This window comes from Dasypus novemcinctus, chromosome 22, assembly GCF_030445035.2.
Source record: "Dasypus novemcinctus isolate mDasNov1 chromosome 22, mDasNov1.1.hap2, whole genome shotgun sequence".
NCBI classification, from domain to species: domain Eukaryota; kingdom Metazoa; phylum Chordata; class Mammalia; order Cingulata; family Dasypodidae; genus Dasypus; species Dasypus novemcinctus.
In genome coordinates, this window is record NC_080694.1 from 17,396,759 (window position 1) to 17,417,202 (window position 20,444).

The 20,444-nt window shown below is 36.2% G+C and overlaps 1 pseudogene; it reads left to right on the plus strand.

Annotated features, from left to right (window-relative positions):
* Nucleotides 1-5,163: 5,163 nt before the first annotated feature.
* On the plus strand, nucleotides 5,164-9,852 carry LOC131275272 (olfactory receptor 4C5-like; annotated as a pseudogene).
* The last annotated feature ends 10,592 nt before the right edge of the window (nucleotides 9,853-20,444 follow it).

Genomic DNA, 20,444 nt, shown 5'->3' on the forward strand with positions numbered 1-20,444 from the left:
AATTTGATTATTGGGTTTTCAATTTCTGCAAAAAAAAAAAAAAAAAAGGCTGTTGAAATTTTTATTGGGACTGCATTGAATCTGTAAATCAGTTTGGGAAAAATTGACATCTTAATGACATTTTATCTTCCAATCCATGAACACAGAAGATCCTTTCATTTCTCTAAGTCTTTTTCAGTTTCTTTTAGCAATGTGTTATAGTTTTCTGAATACAGGTCCTTTTTGTCCTTGGTTAAGTTTATTCCTAAATATTTGATTGTTAGTTGCTATTATAAATGTAATTTTTTTCTGATCTCCTCCTCAGATTGCTCATGAGTAGTGCACAGAAATGCTATTGATTTTTGCATATTAACCTTTTATCCCACCATTTTTCTGAACTATTAATTCTAATAGATTTGCTGTGGATTTTTCAGGATTTTCTAGATATAGGATCATGTCATCAGTAAATAGTGAAAGTTTTACTTCTTCCTTTCCTACTTGGGTGCCTTTTGATTTTTTGTCTAGCATAATTGTTCCAGCTAGGACTTCTAGCAAAATATTGAATAATAATAGTGACAGTGAGAAGCTGTCTCTACTTCCTGAGCACCCTCAAAATGTTTATGGGCCCTATTACGTTTTAATGAGAAGTTTTGTTCCAGAATTAAAACAAATCCTCTCCAAAACAATGGAGAGGATTACAAAACACAGTTATCTTCTTGTTTGTATGGCAATGAGAGTTAGTGCTATATATAGAGTTGTTAAAGTTAGAGTTGTTAGACATATTTTGAGCCATTGCTCGAACCACTAGAGGCTGGTCTCATATTGTCTCTACTGACATCCTCTTATGGAGACAGAACTCCAATCAGGCAATGTGGCTAAAAAAAGCCATGCCCTACATAAATGAACGTGTTTCAATGGACCCTCAAGGACACTCACTTCTTGCTCAAGGAAATTTTCTAATGGTGGATCTTTCTGTGGGTTTGGAGGGTACACATCCTTATTCCTCATCATCTCCTTAAACATAGAAATAACCTGAACACAAAATGCCAAATGAATTACACCAACTCAAAATTGGTTTTTGGCAAGATAGCAACAAATTCCACATTGGAGGCTGAAGGAGAAGAAATGGAAGTTGAGGTCTCTTTCCTACAGTGTTTATCTTCTTCATTCTATAGATATATTTTTCAAGGAAGAGGCTGGCTGAGTGTGATTTTTCAATGGCTTTTTCAAATGAATATCAACCATCATTCTATGTTTGTGAACTTCCATTTGTGGGGTGAAAAAAATGCTACTCTATTCCTCCATATCTTTTATTATATATTGACTTTTAGTGACTCATGAAAAAAGAAATGTTTATATCCATGTATTTTAAATCATTCAACTGAGAGTATGAATCATGGGAATGCAGTCCCTTAAATTCCATGACCCCCTGTTTTCACAATCATTAGTTAAAAGGTCAATCATCAGTATATATGATGAATCATATTAAATTTAAATATTATTATAAAAATCATATCTCATGTAGTTGTCTTTTTTAGTGATCTTAGTTCCTTCTATAAACCATATTTCCACCTAGCATCACTTTACTTCTGCCTGAAAACTTACCTTTCTATATTGTACTGTGAGTGTGTTAACCATGAATTCTGCTAGTTTTGCATGGATGAAAACATACATTATGTATTATAGCTTGACAATTTTTCTTTCACGAATTTTTCTTTCACATAGGGATCCACTGTCTTCTCACATGCATTGGTTCTGGCATATAGAATGATGTCATTCTCTTTGTCTTTCCCTGTACAACTATTCATTTTGCAAACTTTTACTCTTCAAAAGAGGAAATTGAGACACAGAGTAGTTGAGATACTTACCTAAGATGACACAGATTGGACAGAAATCAAAAATTATTACTGACAGTGTCACAGTAATAAGTATGTCAATCATAAGACATTTTCCTCAATCCAGAAAATATATACTAAGCATTTTCTATGCAAAATACACTAGTTTGATGTTTTCATATGCTATCTTTTGTATCTCTCCTAATAATATTTTATTTAAGTCTCTTTAACAGGCCCTTACAAATTAATTGCCATTCATAAAGTCATACATCAGAAAGTGGGGAAAAAAAGGAATTATATACAATTTCAGTTCCTTCAGGTATGCTAATATGTCCCATTTATGTAGAGATGTCCCTGTTCAGAAGTCAAATCTTCTGCCTTCCATTCCATCCTCCAATCAAAAAATAATTACTGAATCAAAGATGCCTTGTTCAAACTTGGGCAAGTTTCCAGCAGAAGTGTTAAAGATAAGAGGAAGTTAGGAAATGATCTCTTCTCTCCACTCTCTTTCCTCTTCAGCTGCTGAACTTCATATCTATCTGAAGAGTAAAGTTTGCCTTCGCCTGGTGATAGAAAGTTCCTGAACAATCCAGATCTGGTCAGTGTCAGCACTTCCTCTACTATCCAGTGTGGACACATCACAGCACCAATTTCTGATAAATTGCAATAACATTATGGGAAGAGTTCAGAATTAGAAAGCAGATCTTATTATTATTTTTTCCCATGCCCAAATTTGCTTTTATATAAAGTGAAAATAACAAGAACTTTATCATGGGGGTTATATGAGAATCAGAGCAAATACCGTACTTAGAAAATTGACTGATATATAAAAGTGCCCATTACATATTAATTCTAATAATATTCAAGTGTCCTTTATCCCTTACAAACTTTTCTGAGAATCTCAAGCTCACTGTTAGATAATTTAGAGGGAAAATAAAAGACTTCTAGAAAGATTTCAGAATTATAATTAGTGAAAAATTATTGAATAGTTCTACACTTGGCTTTTCTTTTCTCCTGATTCCATCATTTGCCCACAGTCCTACCATCCACAAGAGAAATGAAGACAAGCTACACATATGAGTTGAGAACATTTTTGCCAGGACTAAGGTACTTTTACACCATGAGATCTCTGTTCCCAGCCAGAAGATGACAACAGACAATAAAGTGTTGGCTCTTTGCAAGACACCATTCTAAACATTGCATGTATGGTCTCCTATAAGCTAACAACAGTCTTATGATGTAGATTTCTTCTCATCCCCTTTGTGCAGTTGTGGAAAATGAGGCATAAGGAAGCTGTTGCCCAAGGTTGCAAAGCAGTAAGTAGAAAAGCCAGCCCTAGAGATGCAGTTTATGGAACTCTTAAGCATTTCCTCTTAAGCATGGCAAATTTTAATTTTAGAGAGCAGGTTCTCTAGCCTGCATGTGTCTATCCTCAGGGCACCAAAAGGAGAATAGTAATTTTTAATGGCCTAGGTGTTTTCACACTTTATTTTGTTTATTCCTCCTATCACTCTGTGAGACAGGTAGTAGGACTGTTTTAAATACTCTTATAATTGTTTAAATGATAAGAGAGAAAGCTTACCAGCCCTGTCCCTTTGCCTGTTCCTACCTTGTTCCTGCCTTCTGTGTTCTGCTCTCACCATTTTTCCTCTGCCATGATGGCCACACAAGTAAAACCTGGCCATTTATAATCTATAATGGGGGATTGTAGTCTGTGAATCAGTCTGCTTATCACTTTTCAGCCCCTTCCTCTCTACCTGGGACCCATGATCTGTTATTTTCTTCCATTTCTTTTCCCTCCCTACTTTAATAAATTATTAGCCTACCTAATAAAATAAAATAAATACTCCAATAAACTCTTGCATCCATTATCCTATGACTAAATTAAATTATGCCCTACTTCCCAGACTCTAGGTTGATTTCCAGAACACAGGCATAGGATGCTGCTGAACTAACTCTGCCAGCTCTCTGCTCAACACTCTTGGTCACAGATGCCGTAGCCACAAGAGAGGAGTAGAAACTTGTTTGGCTGCCAACTTGTATGGAGCTATTAACTCTAGCCTTCTGGGAACAGAAAGTCAGAGCATACCTAACTCCTTCCTGTGCTTGAGCAATATTCTGTAAATATTTACCTTTAGTTACATATGAAAATATAAATGAGGACATACTCTGGGGATTATCAAGCCTGCAATATCACCTAAAGATAATGAGCCAGAGATTATAGATGTTCTTTGTTTCTAAATTGCCAGCCCATTTATATCGAGATTCTGAGGAAACAAAGGAGCTATCACCAGTCTATCCCAAGCTTTATATAAAGTAAAGACTGAAATGAGTTGACCTCAGAGACCTGCTACTCCAGGACAACCTTCATTTGTTGCTGAGTTCATGGAACTTGTAATTCCCAATTATTCTGCATTATATAGTTTGCTATTTTCAGGTCTTTAAATCAAGTTATAGTAAAGATCAAGGGACTTTTTTTTAATATGCTTTATCTGGGCACCAAGAAAACAAGCCTGACAGATGTGCAGCAGGGAGATTTGGGGAAAGATGTCTTTCAATGGTTAGTTTTCTCCATGTCCACTTTTTTTTGAAGTCTAAAATTTGGAAAGTTCTCTATGAAAAAAATTCTTATCTGAGCTGGGATGCCAGTGGCCCACATTCACAGTTTGGTATGAGCTTCTAGAAAAGATAAACACACCCTAGAACAACGATAAACATACCACTTGGTAGACTAAGATTTACTTAGCAAGTCCCCTTAGGATTCATTTTCAAGTCACTAATTGAAGTAAAGAAACAGTACACTCAAGATAAAAATAGCTGAACTTGCAAAGCAGTACATACTGATGGGTCAGTGATAATCCCACAGAACATGTTTTCTATAAATATGGGAGAAACTTGTTACTTCTTCCCCAAATGCATTCAGAGATATAGGTATAATCAATGACTTCTTAATTAGTATTTTTCTTTCTAGGTGACTCTAGAGTTAAATTTACATGTAATTTATATTTATTGGACTTACCACACTCAGCTAAGATGGAGTTGAAGAAGGACAACCACCACACCATGGAGCCTAGAGTGATTACAACTGAAAATGGGAGGATTGCATCCAGCATCCATGTGGAATCTGAGCCTCCTCTTGACATAGAGGTGCAATGGACACAACCAATCCAATGTCCACATAGAAGAGGTGGCATTGGATTGGGAAAAGTGGACATGGTGGACGATGGGTATGGGGAAAGGCAGGAAGAGATGAGAGGTGGAGGCATCTTTGGGACATGGAGCTGCCCTGGATGGTGCTTCAGAGGTAATCACCGGACATTGTAAATCCTCACAGGGCCCACTGGATGGAATGGAGGAGAGTATGGGCCATGATGTGGACCATTGACTATGAGGTGCAGAGGTGCCCAAAGATGTACTTACCAAATCCAATGGATGTGTCATGATGATGGGAACGAGTGTTGTTGGGGGGGGGGAGAGGGGGGGTGGGGGGGTGGGGTTGAATGGGACCTCATATATATATTTTTAATGTAATATTATTACAAAGTCAATAAAAAAAAATAAACCTATGAAAAATGAAAAAAAAATTTACATGTAATTTATATTTAAACATCTATTTCTATTGTCACAGTTTTATGTATATATACATAAATAAAATTTATGTTTATATATATAAATTGATGAATTTATATATAAATATATGAATATATATAAATAATGACTGGCATACCCATTCTACCCAACATAGGATTCACTTGAAATATTATGAACTCAGACATGAGATAAGCAAAAAAGCTCTTTTATTAAATTATCTTGCTGAATACAAAGGGAAAATATTCTCTTACAGAAAGTCATATCATAAAATTTGTACAAGAACTGAACAACAATCTTCCTTAAACTTATAATCAGATGAGTCTATTGGTGTTTAATGTATGTTCTTTAGATCTGTTCTATATATATATATGTCTTTTTAGACTTATTGTCATTATATATGGCATTATATGTTCTTAATTTCCCACTCAGTATTATAACAAAAGCTCTTTCCAGGTCATTAATCTTTTTACAAATCACTTTAAAGTCTATCTGATACTCTATAACCATAGGTCACAATGCATTTAACTGTACTTCCCTATGTAGACCTTTCAGTTGCTTACTTTTCCCGTTGTATATAATAAAAAGTGAAATACAACCTGCATGTGTAGTTTTGTCCATATTTTTTGTCTAGTGTAGATTCTAAGACTAAGGGGTACCAAAAATTTTATACCAACAGATTCTCAACAGTATTGGATAATATAGCATTCATTAATGTTTGCTAATTTGCCAATTAAAATTTCACTAATTTTAAATTGCATGTATTTGATGACATATGAAATGAATGAATTTTTACGTCTAATTTTTTTTCCTGAGGATCATCTTTTCATTAATTTTACCCAATCTTCCTAAAGATCTTTCATTGTTTTTCAAAGCAATTTCTGCTCTAACAGTGGTTGTCTGTTACACTTGTTGCAATTATTTTTCCAGTGTGTTTCATGACTTCATGTAGTTGAATCTATCGTTTTTGTCCTTTTATACCATTTTCTTTTGCTTAACTCCAGCGGTATTCTACTCCATTGAGAGATTAAATTCCTGTCAGTCACTACTTTTGTTTTGTTTTGTACTAATTTATGTTTTATTTTAATATTTTAAGGCACACAATTCCCTTTTTTATTTTACTTGAGTTTTCAGACTGGCATGAGAAGATTTACTTTATTTTGAAAAATATTAATCAATATTTTAAAAAATTTTATTGCTTCCACTGAACTATACCTAGTATTCTTTTAAATATTTTGAAAGTTAAGATCTGTTGAGGATTGGTCCATACTTGCTTCTCATTGAGCTTATCTGTGCTGATTGGTTTCATTAGTATTTTATAAACTGATATTCTTTTGAAATTATTTATCATCTAATATTTTTGTCTGTTGTACTGATTTCTGTTTCAAATGTTTTTCTTAATAAAATTGTCTGTTTTTCTAGCTTCTTGAGTTGATTACTTTGTTCCTTGTTTATTCTCCCAGTTCATTTATTTACTCAATTCACGCTATACAATCAAATATTTCAAGGATAAAAATATTGATATACAGTTTCTCCTTTTTGTTTTTTTTACCAGTAATTTGGAAGTGTGAAGAATATTATTCTTTTTAGCTTTAGTTTAGAAATTTTGACATAGTTTAAAATATACTTCCATTCCTCTGTTCTTTGTTCTTTTTCCTTTATTACATATATATATATACATATATATTATTACATATATATATGTATATGTATGTTGGGTTCAGTAAGACTAAGTCCCACACACAGCATCACATGGTTACTAGTAATCAGTGAATACAAAAATCTTCTAAATACTCTGTCAATTCTAAAGAACACATTTGTCCAGTAAACCCTGGTGCTTTGTTTTCTTGTCTAAGAGGTGCCTGTTTGCTTTTAAAAATAGATCTAGAGAAAGTTTCTTAAATACTTTAAAATGCCTTGATTTGCAAAAGTATCTGAAATGAACATATGACAGAAGTTTCTTAAAGGGTGAATTTCAGAGTATCAAATAAATTTGCATTGTATCATGCTGCCTGTTTTATCCTCTTCCTGATATCCTTCTTCCAGAGGTGGTCAATAATGAGTTTGTTATTTTCTTACTCCAATTTGAGTCAATGTAGCAAAAATTTACAAATCTATCAGGATCTATCTTGCTGTAGCTTCAAATATTCACTCAGTCCTGTTGATTTGGAGATATGACTAAATCATCCCTAATTTCAAATAAAACTCACGTGATGATTTTATAGGCACCCTGAAACAAGTTAAAAATATCAAGAAAAACAAACTCAGCAACTTAACCTTAGCATCAGGAGTGACAAGAGAAGAAACATAGGAGAACAGACCCAGGAATTTAAGTCTCTAATCCTTAAAAATCTATTTTTCATTCTTTCCTCATTTATTAGAGAAAATGTGGATTTACAGAAAAATCATATACCACTCTATTATTAACCATTGCATTAGTGTGGAACAGTTGCTATAATAGATGATAGCACATTTTTACAATTGTCCATGGTTTAACTTAAAGTTCTCTGCCTAGTCTAGTTTCAGGGATTTATTTTGTTAATTTTTATTCTGTGAGACAGGTTCTTTTTTATTCCTGTTTTCCATGGGAGAACACACTATTGCAGTGACTGGAAGACACTTCAGTCATATATTATTTCAGTAAAGGTACCTGGAATGTCAACAGTCATAAAACTGTATGCCAGCACCTACAATCTGACTTATTGGGCTCACCACACTCAGCTAAGATGGAGTTGAAGAAGGACAACCACCACACCATGGAGCCTAGAGTGCCTACAACTGAAAGCGAGAGGATTGCATCCAGTATCCATGAGGAATCTGAGCCTCCTCTTGACATAGAGGTGCAATGGACACAACCAATCCAATGTCCACATAGAAAAGGTGGCATTGGATTGAGAAAAGTGGACATGATGGCTGATGGGTATGGAGAAAGGCAGGAAGAGATGAGAGGTGGAGGCGTCTTTGGGACATGGAGCTGCCCTGGATGGTGCTTCAGGGGCAATCACTGGACATTGTAAATCCTCACAGGGCCCACTGGATGGAATGGGGGAGAGTATGGGCCATGATGTGGACCATTGACCATGAGATGCAGAGGTGCCCAAAGATGTACTTGCCAAATGCAATGGATGTGTCATGATGATGGGAAGGAGTGTTGCTGGGGGGGGGGGGGGAGAGGTGGGGTGGGGTGGTAGGGTTCAATGGGACCTCATATATATATATTTTTAATGTAATATTATTACAAAGTCAATAAAAAAAATCTTAAAAAAAAAAAACTGTATGTTTGTGTCAGTGTGTGTAGAATTGACTGATGTATTCACTAGATGACTCAAAATTTACCCAACATTAAATTTAGGATTTACCTGCTCAGCATTTCCAACAATCATACAGAAAACATTTAATCTGACAGATATATTATCTTGATCAAAATTTTTCTAATGTCATTGCAATCCCTGTGCCATTTACAGATAAATCAATTATCCAAATGCAAACCTTGATGCATGGAGCAGTGAACAACGTGACAGAATTTATCCTGCTCAGTCTGACACAGAACCCAGACATGCAGAAACTCTTGTTTGTTGTGTTTACACTCATCTACTTTCTCACCCTTGTGGGCAACCTACTTATCGTAGTGACCATCGCCACCAGCCCAGCACTCAGCACCCCAATATATTTTTTTCTGTCATTTTTGTCCTTCATAGATGGCACCGTTTCTTCTGTTACAGCCCCCAAAATGATATTTGACTTACTTGCTGAAAACAAAACTATCTCCTTCAATGGCTGTATGACTCAGGTCTTCTGGGAGCATTTCAGCAGTGGAGTTGAGGTCATCCTGCTCACAATGATGGCCTATGACCACTATGTGGCCATCTGCAGGCCCCTGCACTACATGATCACAATGAACTGGCAGGTGTGTGTTCTCCTGGTGGTGGTGTCCTGGGCTAGGGGATTTCTTCATGCCCTGATTCAAATCCTTTTTATGCTGTGGTTATCCTTCTGTGGTCCCAATGTCATTGACCATTTCTTCTGTGATTTTTACCCTCTGCTAAAACTCTCCTGTACTGATACTCAAATGCTAGGACTCTTTGTTGCCGCCAACACTGGGTTCTTGTGTGTGCTCATTTTTTCTATTCTCATTACCTCCTATGTCCTCATCCTTTGTACCCTCTGAACTCACAGTTCTGAAGGACGGCAGAAGGCTCTCTCCACCTGTACCTCACATATTACTGTGGTCTTTTTACTCTTTGTGCCCTGTATATTTATATACCTTCGGCCCACAGGCATCTTTCCCATTGATAAAGCAGTGGCTGTATTTTATACGATGATAACACCCATGCTAAACCCTTTAATCTACACACTTAGAAATGCAGAGGTGAAAAATGCAATGAGGAAGCTCTGGAGTCAAAGAGTGAGCTTTTGTTCTTTTACCAGTAATTTAGAAGTGTGTAAATAGATAAGATAACATAAAATCTATTCATATTCTGAGAGCAATTGTGTCTAAAACAAAATAAATGGCCTTGTGTTCAGAATAAGTGTATTAAGTACATATTATCCCTTTGTTTTCTTAAATCCTTAATTGTTCTTCTTTCATAAATGGTGACTCTAATCTACTCCAATTAGAAAATCCATTGCATAAACAAATTAATAATCAATGGGATTTAGTTAATTTCAATGAACTTTTCATGAGGTTTGGAAAATATATGGCATTATATATTCTACACAAAAATCTGCAAATCTTTAGGTGAAGCTTATCTAACCAATCGTAGAAGTACTTTAAATATATATATTAAAAACAGCTGTATGTTAGATTTCTGTTACAAATGCATTGTATTAATCCTCACTTCTGTCATTACTGTAGACAACTTTTTGTGTGTGTGTGAAATAGGAGTCATCCAGTAGCTAATGGATTTTGAGGAAAAAGAGAAGATCATGAAGGCAGAGTCATCCCATAATTAATGCTGTTCCTTTGTACAAGCCACAAAGCACCAATTACATAGTAACCCTGGCTCAGCTCAGAAAAATAATTTTATCTGCCTAAAACCAAGAAGGGATATTAAATTATTTCAGGTACAGCAATAGAGCAGTGTTGCACATGTTATTTCCAGGTAGAATACATATGGGGAGCAATCTTTCTGTCAAAGGAATCACACAAACTTCACCTTCAAAATAGCTTTTATTGAATAGATTACAGTCTTACCTAATAGGATTAAAAATAGGAACTTTATATCTGAGTAATCAAGGCAAAAAGTCTGCACATTCAAATTTGAATGGAGAATTGCTGGCCAACTATCTATCAATGAAATAGGTAATTATCTGAGATGTGATCACTTACAGGATAATTATAAGAGAATGAATCTGGATAAAACGTGATCCAGATTGTCCAAGGCAGATCTCTTGCCTAACTTTGACATTACATTTCTGAGTTTGTAAGGACTGCATTAACCCAAATTGCTTCTCAGCTACTCCTATATCTCATTATATCTATGTATTACATGCATACTAATATGCAAAAGTTAGCAAACAATTTATTCTGAATTGGAGGATACTTTTTCTCAATTGTGACCAAAACATTTCCTCCTCATCAAATATACGTATGCTCCAACCCCTTATCCATGTTTTCAGCTCCCTTTTGATTAAGAAGGGCCATGTGACTAGCTTGCAGATATGATGTGTTGCACATAAAGGGGGAAAACTGCAAGGGCCTCTGTGCTACCATGCAGCTTCTATGTTCCCTTCTGCAGAAAGCCTAGAAGGAATATAATACAATTGGATGGCTATACAGAGGAAGCTATCTGGACTCTGAGTGACTACATGGATGAAAAATACCCTTCAAGATCTTCAAACCCTCTGTGAATTTTGCCTGTACAGAAAATAAAATTGCATGTATTAAGCCAAGAAAATTTCAGGATTAATTTTTTAACACTTCAAAACACACTTTATCCTTACTAATCCTCTGACTAATTTCATCATTACAAAGATGTATCTGTTAAGAAGAGGACTCATCAGCATTACTTTTGCAATCATCTACATTCTCAAATAATGTAAAATGGATAATAGCAGTCCTTCAAAACCAAATCAAATTAAATCTTTTTCTCCTTCAGTGTAACACACTCACAAACTGAAGTATATAAAGCATGAATTTATGTACCTCATTTGTTCCCTTTACCTAAGATTTAAGGCAATACAGAAAGAAATTATGCAATCATACACTATAGGGTGCTAGCAACAATTATGATTTCCGGTATTTGCTAGCTTTTCAATGCATCTTGAGAAAATCTTCTTGCTATGGTTCCTGTTTGGGTGAACAAGTTTTTTTTCATCTGGATAAACTTCCTGCATCATCATTTTGGATTGTCTCAGTACCCCATGATCAGCAGCTAAAATCTTTGCTCAATGTTTATAAAGGCGGGAAAAGGGCTGATTAAACCACCTGCTATTTGTTGCAGTTGGATATTCATGGTTCATGCAATTTGAAGAAAGTTTCTCTCCATATATTGCATGCCCCGTGAGCATAACAAGTGAATATGCTCTATCCTCAATACAGCTCCATCTGGTTCTTCTGTAAGGCTTCCCATAAATATCCTTTGTATATCTCTAGAGAAGGCATATCAGTATTATTGGGACACTAAATCATACCCAGGTTCATCTACCTCAAGGTTATCTCTTGGTCCCATTTGTACATTCCTTAAATGCATACCATCTCTTTTCACCTTCAGTGTATTCTATGGAGCAAATGGATCTCTGGTATACTTGGCAGTTAATCATATTGTGCAGACAGTTTAGCATCATATCATAAAGATTTGTGGCAACACAGAAGCCCTGCTTTTCAACATTTTATGCCCTGTATGACTTAGTGGTTTTCACAAGTCATCTGAAAAATAAGCTGTCTTAAAAATAGCTCATAATCTATAAACTATAATCTCTAAACCATAGCCGTCAAATTATCAATTGAATCTTCAAGGCACTATCTCTTTTCTACAAATAAGCCAAATTGGTATTTTAAGCATTGCTTGTAAATCATCGGGGATCCAATTCCTCTTCTCTGGAGTAAACAGGTCTGCAGATTATGGTCAGAGTGAGTTTTAATCAGCACCATATCTAAGGGATGACCTAAGAGTACTATCTTTTTTTCTAAAGTGATAATGAAAATAGCATAACTGCATTCCTTCTTGGTATCATCACCCACATGTAGCTACTTCTCCCTTTGAGATAATAACCACTGTTACCACTTATTACTACTTTTGACCCATAACTATTTCTCCATCATTGTATTTTCCACCTCAACATGGCTGGATGTAAGAGCAACATTTTTAAAATAGTCTTTGGAAACATTTTCAAACAAATATCCTACAATTGATGGGAAAAAGTATCAGGATTATCCTTGCCATTTTGTACTTGGGCGACATTCACAGTTATCCTTAAATGGATTACATGAGGTAAAGTTATGACTCACTTTAAAAATCTTAGGAATACATATTATCAAATGTAATTGCATGGATATTATGTTTTAGGTATCAGTACCACCTTCCTTAGGTATATGTAAATTTAGTACTATACTTGTGCTCACTGAATCAGGCAATGAAAAGAACACATGTGCAAGGTGATAAAGATATAAATTTGTGTGATTCCATCCTCCTTCACCTCCACATTTGAACCCACTGATCCTAAAATATTTGCAACAGAGATTCACCTGCAAAGATTTCACAGGTCTGAATATTTGAAAGGACTCACAAGACTCCAAAGAACATTATTAGATAAGACTTTTATTTTAAGGCAAAGAATAGTGTGCGGTAAGAGAAATAGAATGCAAGCAAGCACTGGAGTTCAAGAGACATCCAGGCAAAATCAGCTCTGGGTTCTTACTCACACATAGGAAACTATGTCTTCAGTTGAAGCACTAAGATCTGCATGTAAATCCTGATTTCAAGAGGGTTCAAGGCATATGTTCCCAAAGGCATATTTGTGTCTCTCTGGTCAAGTCACTATGGTCAGATGAAAACTCTATTAAAAAAACAAAATAAACAAACAAAAAAACTAGCCCTTGGATTTACCAAGGAATATTTGTACTTTAAACAGCACATCAAAAGTCCCACTGCCTGTATCCTACTCTAGGATCAAGAGCAGATATTCTCAGCACTTTCTTTGAACTGTAAAGTAACTGTATCCTGGGAGGGGATGTGGCTCAAGCAGTTGAGAGTCCACCTCCTACATGGGAGATTCTGATTTGGTTCCCAGTGCTTCCTAAAGAACAAATAAACAGACAATGAGAGACAATGAGCACAAAAATGAGCAGTGAGCAAAGAGATGAAGAAGCCATCTTGGGGGAGAGGGGAATGACTCTATCCTGTATAGACTACACTCTGAATATGGTCAAGCCTTTTTTCGTGAATCACTAATGAACATTCTTTCTCCTAAGTATTTTATACTATTTATAGAACAGAAAAATGGAATAGATAACATCAAGATGCTAATAATCTGTACCATCAAATAAGGTGTAGGTATTGCTTTAAAGAAGATTTCAGTTTGCCAAATATTCCAGCATGAGATTTTTCCTAATCATATAGGCTTGACAACTATTTTACCTTCTCTCACTACTTTAACTTAATGAAAGATATGGATATATTGATTTATTCTAACAATTAATACATAGTTGACTAATATTTGTTCCATCGCTGACCTTTCATATTTCATTGGATGAGCATCATGCAGTGGTTTTAATTTAATTTCCTAATACATTTAGTCATCAATAACAGTATTATCCTATATTTAGGTTAAATCCATCAAATTAATCCTATGAATTTTAACAGTTCACACAAAAAATTAAGATTATTTCAAGATAAATCATTTAGGACTATGATAGTATTTTCTTGTCTTTTCAAACAAAACTGACCTTTGCTTATCTAACAATATGGCATGGATTGTAGTATAAATCAAGTGCCGAGTTGCAATCAGCTCTGGATCTGAGTTTCTTGAAGCCTAGCCATATGCCCTGTTTCATACTAAAAGGCTATACTGACATGGGATCTCTAATTAGCCTTACTTTAATTAATGACCATCATCTACTAACTAGTAAATTTCTAGTAAAATTTAATATATTTCCAGTTCTGACCAACCTCACTATTGGGAACATATAGTTTTAGCTGATTATGGGACATTGGCAGTTAGAGAACACCTAAACAACTCACTGTATCTCTTCATGCATTCCCCCAAGATAAAGGGGATCAGAAGATTCCCATAAATTCATCACAGTATGTCTCTTCCAAGATCTCAAGCATCCATTTAAGGAACATTTTTCACAGCTGTTCTTGTATTAATTTTCCATCCTTGTGTCTTGGAATGCTGTATGTCTCTTCCAAGATCTCAAGCATCCATTTAAGGAACATTTTTCACAGCTGTTCTTGTATTAATTTTCCATCCTTGTGTCTTGGAATGCTGTATTCATATTGTTGAGATCATTTTGTCCATTTTTCTGAAACTATTATACCTGTCCAGGTTGTTTGTGATCATTCTCTTCCTCCTGCAAAATAGCATCTCTTCTAAGTGGCCAATAAGTGTCACTAAGTCCTTTTCCTCAGTATGGCTCTCCTCAGAAAAGCTAATTCTGCTTGAATTCCTAAAGCTGTGCCAAGCATTATGAGTGTTATTACAGCACGTTTTGGCCATTCATAATTTATCCATTAAACATGTCTCCTAATATTTATTGCTTAAGTGCAATTCAAATATTTATTTTGGACCCCAAAATGTTGAATTATGCAGGATAATGTTGTATAGGTATTGTCTGCCAAAGAACTTTCCACAGTACCCTCATCAGACATTAGAGATAAGTATATAAGCCCACCTAGTCAATCCTAAATTAGATTGGCTTCTCTTTCCAGGTATTCTTTACTTTGATTATTGCTCTCAAAGTGAAAAATATAATTAATAAGCATAAAATGATATGACAAGTCAGGCAGATAGTTTATATCCATAGTATCTTGGTCACTTTCTCAACAGATCTTCACCTGGATTAATAATTGCACAGTGACTTGATGATCTGTTGTCAAATGAAGTTCTTTGAATGCATACAGGAGGCACTATTTCCCACATGTTCCCTCCCAAAATAGATCTTCTATAATGGATGTAAATCGTACAATGAAACCCAAATGACAAGCAAAATTAGAATTATTCACAGTATTCACCCAAAAGATGTTTTTTGAATCATTGGATTACATCCCATAGATTTCTCCAGAAAAAAAAAATGCTTCTTAAATCCAAGGGAGCTCATCCTGTGACTTCAGCAGTACTTGAAGGGGGAGGCGTCTGTTGAAGAATAGTTTCTGTCTTATGGGTATCTATAAATATAAGTTTAATAATATTTTTCTCTTTCCCTCTATTTTGGTTTTCTAGGTTGCTTAGAGCACATACCTTGAAATGTTTTTTCTTGAACAACAGGAATTGATTATTTAAGTTTCCTAGTTGCTCATGCAAATGCAAATGCAATGGTTTGGCGTGATCAATGGGAATTTATTTCTTACATTTTCAGGCTAAAAAAAAGTCCAAATCAAGACATCATCAAGGTGATACCTTCTACCTGATGACAATGGTGTTCTAAGACTGTCTCCCATGGATCCTGGGGCCCATAGCATGTCAAATGCCAGGGCATGTGTTTGCCTCTTCTCATCTCTTCCTTCTCTTCTGGGTCCAGCTCCTTGCATCCTGTGGCTTTCTCTCTCTCATGTCTGAATTTATTCCACTTATAAAGGACTCCAGAATACAGTTAATAACGATCCTGACTGTTTTGGTCCAAAGATACCTTAACTGAAGTAGCCTCATGAAAACTCTCTACTTATCATGAGTTTACAGCTACAGGAAAGGATTAGATTTAATAGCATGTTTTTCTAGGGTACACACAGGTTCAAACCACCACAACTTACTTCCCATGTAAGAATTGGAGAGCCAATATTAAGATAGCATATTTTACCTGAAGAGTATTTTGGTGCCATTAAGATGCAAGCATCTTTATCAACTTTCTAACAGCTGAAGTGCTTTTCTAATAATATGTGCAATGTCCTTGCTTCACATTTTACCCGTTTAGTTGAGAGGTAATATTATATCTATCACCCTCTGATGTCTTTAACACTGACCTATCTGCATCTGCCCACTCCTATGAGTGGCTGAGAAAGAATATATTTATCAGCCAGTCTTGTGGATAATCATTCCACTCTTGAGGACACAACATGCAGGGAGAAATAATCAAGTCTAAACTTTATTGAACTATTCTAATGAGAATTCCTGTTCTGTTCCTTTTCCGTGCTTTTCTTCTGGGATATTGATTATAGGCATACTTGTGTATTTTGTGCTATCTTTTAATTCAATGTGACCCTGTTTAACTTTTTCTATTCTTTTCTATTTCTGCTCTCTTGTTTCAAGTTCAGAATCTATGTCTTTTAAATCACTTATTCTGTCCTTCTTTAATTCAAATCTGCTATTATATGCCTATTGTGTATGTTTAATTTCATCCATTGTGCCTTCATTCATTTAGGCTCTGTTACTTTTCTTTTTAGGCTTTCTTTAAATTGTCCTTTATGCTCACCCAGTGTCTTCTTAATATCCTTTGTATCTTTAGACATGTATCCTTTCAAATCCTTGAATTGATTTAGAAGTATTGTGTGGACTTCATTGATTAATTGTCTTAAAGTCTGTGTCTAGTCAGGATTCTTGTTTTGTTCCTTTGGCTGGGCCATCTCTTCTTGTTTCTTAGTGTGGCTTCTAATGTTTTGCTGATTTCTAAGTATCTGGGCAGCAGACTTGGCCCAGTGGTTAGGGCGTCTTTCTACCAAATGGGAGGTTCATGATTCAAAGCCCGGGCCTCCTTGACCAGTGTGCAGCTGGCCCATGTGCAGTGCTGATGCATGCAAGGGGTGCCCTGCCACGCAGGGGTGTCCCCCACGTAGGGGAGCCCCACACGCAAGGGGTGTGCTGTGCAAGGAAAGTCCAGTGTGAAAGAAAGAGCAGCCTGCCCAGGACTGGTGCCGCACACATGGAGAGCTGACACAGCAAGATGACGCAACAAAAAGAAACATAGATTCCCGAGCCACTGACAACAACAGAAGTGGACAAAGAAGACACAGCAAATAGACACAGAGAACAGACAACCGGGGGGTGGGGTCGGGAGGGGAGAGAAATAAAATAAATAAATAAATCTTTATATATATATGTGTGTGTGTATATATATATATATATATCTCCTAAGGTATTTAAAAAAAAATAAGTATCTGATTATGTTGGTGAATTTACTGTGATGATTAATTTCTCTATCCTGCCTAGTGGTTTTGTTTCACAACTCTTCTTTACTTGGGGATCAATTTTTTTTCCCCAAAAACTTTATGATTACCCTGTTCAAGTTATGAAAACAGGGCCAGGAACCCACTAATTGGTATAGACCAGATCCACAATGAGGTGGACTAAGGATGAGAGAAAAGTCTTTTCTTCCTTCACTTTTCTGACCTGCCTGCAGATAGCACTCTTTGGCAAATCATTCCACAAAAGTGGGTCTTCACGTTCCACTGACTTGATTTACCAAGCCTACAATTTTAAGTTGGGCCTTATTATTTAACCTTATGAAAGAGAAACCACATTTAACCCTCTTCTGTACCCTCCATCTTCCATGGGAGGAATATATCCATATCCTCTCAGTTGACCACAGTAAGCCACAAGTTTTAGCAGCACTGTGTTTCTCAGTGTTGGGAAATGGACTCCATCTGAGCCATGAGGAAGAATAACTCACAGTTTTCTTTTCATCTTCTTAATCTCTCTGTCCCCAATCCCTCCTTGATAATGCATATTGCACTTCCTGGTCTGCAGATCCCCATAGGAACTCCTTCAGGCAGCTTCTTCTCTTTCCCCTCCTTTTTGTCTGTGTACTGCATTCTGGCTGACCTTCTCTGACACCATCTTCTCCCAGAGTCCCTGGACCCATTCTTTTTATTTTTGTTTTTATTTTTTAAAGATGCTTAGATTACATAAATGTTACATAAAGTATATAGAGGGTTCCCATATGCCTAACTCCCCACACTTCCTACATTTTCCCACATTGACATCTTTCATTAGTGTGGTACATTCATTGTAATTGATAAACATATTTTGGAGTATTGCCACTAAGCATGAATTGTAGTTTACATTGTAGTTCACACTCTCTCACCCACCTATGTAGGTTATGACCTGTATCTGTTGTAATATCATTCAGGATGATTCTCATGTCTTGAAAATGTCCCCATATTACACCTGTTTTTCCCTCTCCCTAACCCCAGGATCTCCAGTGGCCAATGCCTTCATGTCAGTGGTTTTGCTGCCTTTGCTAGAATCACAATAAGTCTATAGTAGAAAGCTAGTAAGTCTACTTTAGTCCATAGTTAGTGCCCCAATCCTGAGGACTCTGATGGTAATGCTCACTTCACCTTTAATTGAGGGGGCCTTTGCTGCCATATGGATGATGGATGGGACTCTCTTGCTTGCAGTTGTAGATATTCTCAGTTCCTTGGTATGTTGTTTGTCTATCATCTCCTCCTTGTTTTCCTGAGTGAGTCCAATGAACTGGAGAGTAGGTGTTGCAACTCCATTGAGATTCAGGACCAAGCTGACACATGGACAACCCCAAGATTTAAGTCTCTTGGATGTACACAGACCAACCCTAGCACAAATTGTAGGTTCAAATAGAAGGACAGAAGAGCCATGTATGGGGAAATCACATTTGAGTCCAACTCTGTCCTTCTGGGGAGCAAAAATTTCATAGTAGGCAAGGGACCAAACTCCTGAGCTATATGCCCTGACTATAGTCCAGTTCTTGATGATAACATAAAGAAAACTAAAAGTAAAAAAAAAAAGTATTTCAACGTCATAAAGGACATATTTTAATAAAACACACAAGGTAACATACTCAATGGAGAAAAACTGAAACTTCCCTCTTAATTTTATTAAGAAAGCGTATCTATTGCAACAACTGTTATTCAACATTGTACTGAAGGTTTTGGCCAGAGAAATTAAACATGCTGCACTACATGGAAAGTGGTTTACATTGTAGTTTATGCTCTCCCCCAGTCCACCCAGTGGGCCATGGCAGGACATACAATGTCCAGCATCTGTCCTTGCAGTACCACCCAAGACAACTCCAAGTCCTGAAAATGCCCCCACATATCTCTGCTTCCCTCTCCCTATCCTCAGCAGCTACCATGGCCACTTTCTCCACATCAATGCTACAATTTCTTCTATTACTAATCACAGTAGTTCCATAGTAGAATAGCAGTAAATCCACTCTAATCCATACTCTATTCCTCCATCCTGTGTACCAATAGATAGGGCGTCTGCCTACCACATGGGAGGTCCATGGTTCAAATCCCCGGCCACCTTGACCCATGTGGAACTTGCCCATGTGCAGTGCTGATGCATGCAAGGAATGCTGTGCCACACAGGGGTGTACCCACTTAGGGGAGTCCCACGTGCAAAGAGTGCACCCCATAAAGAGAGCCGCCCAGCGTGAAAGAAAGTGCAGCCTGCCCAAGAATGTCGCAGTACACATGGAGAGCTGACACAACAAAAAGAAACACAGATTCCTGGTGTTGCTAATAAGGATAGGAGAGGTCACAGAAGAACACATAGTGAATGGAAACAGAGAGCAGACAACTGGGGGGGGGGGAGTGGAGAGAAATAAATAAAAAATAATTCATATATATATATATATATATATATATATATATATATAATGAATTAAAAGTGCTTACAGATCAGTGTTTTAAAGACCAAATCTATTTTTTTTAAATGGTCAAAGGGCATAAAAAGTAAATTCACTGAAGAGATATAAACAGTGATTAAATATCTAAAAATTCAATTCCAAATAGGTTATATATGAAAGTTAAAACAGTAATACATTCAGAGGAAATTAAAGGAGAATATTTTCATGACCTTGGGGCAGGCAAAAATTTCTTAAGCAGGACATAAAAAAAATCATAAAAGGAAAATATTATAATTTGGACAACAGTAGAATTAAGAACTTCTCAAAATAATAAAAAC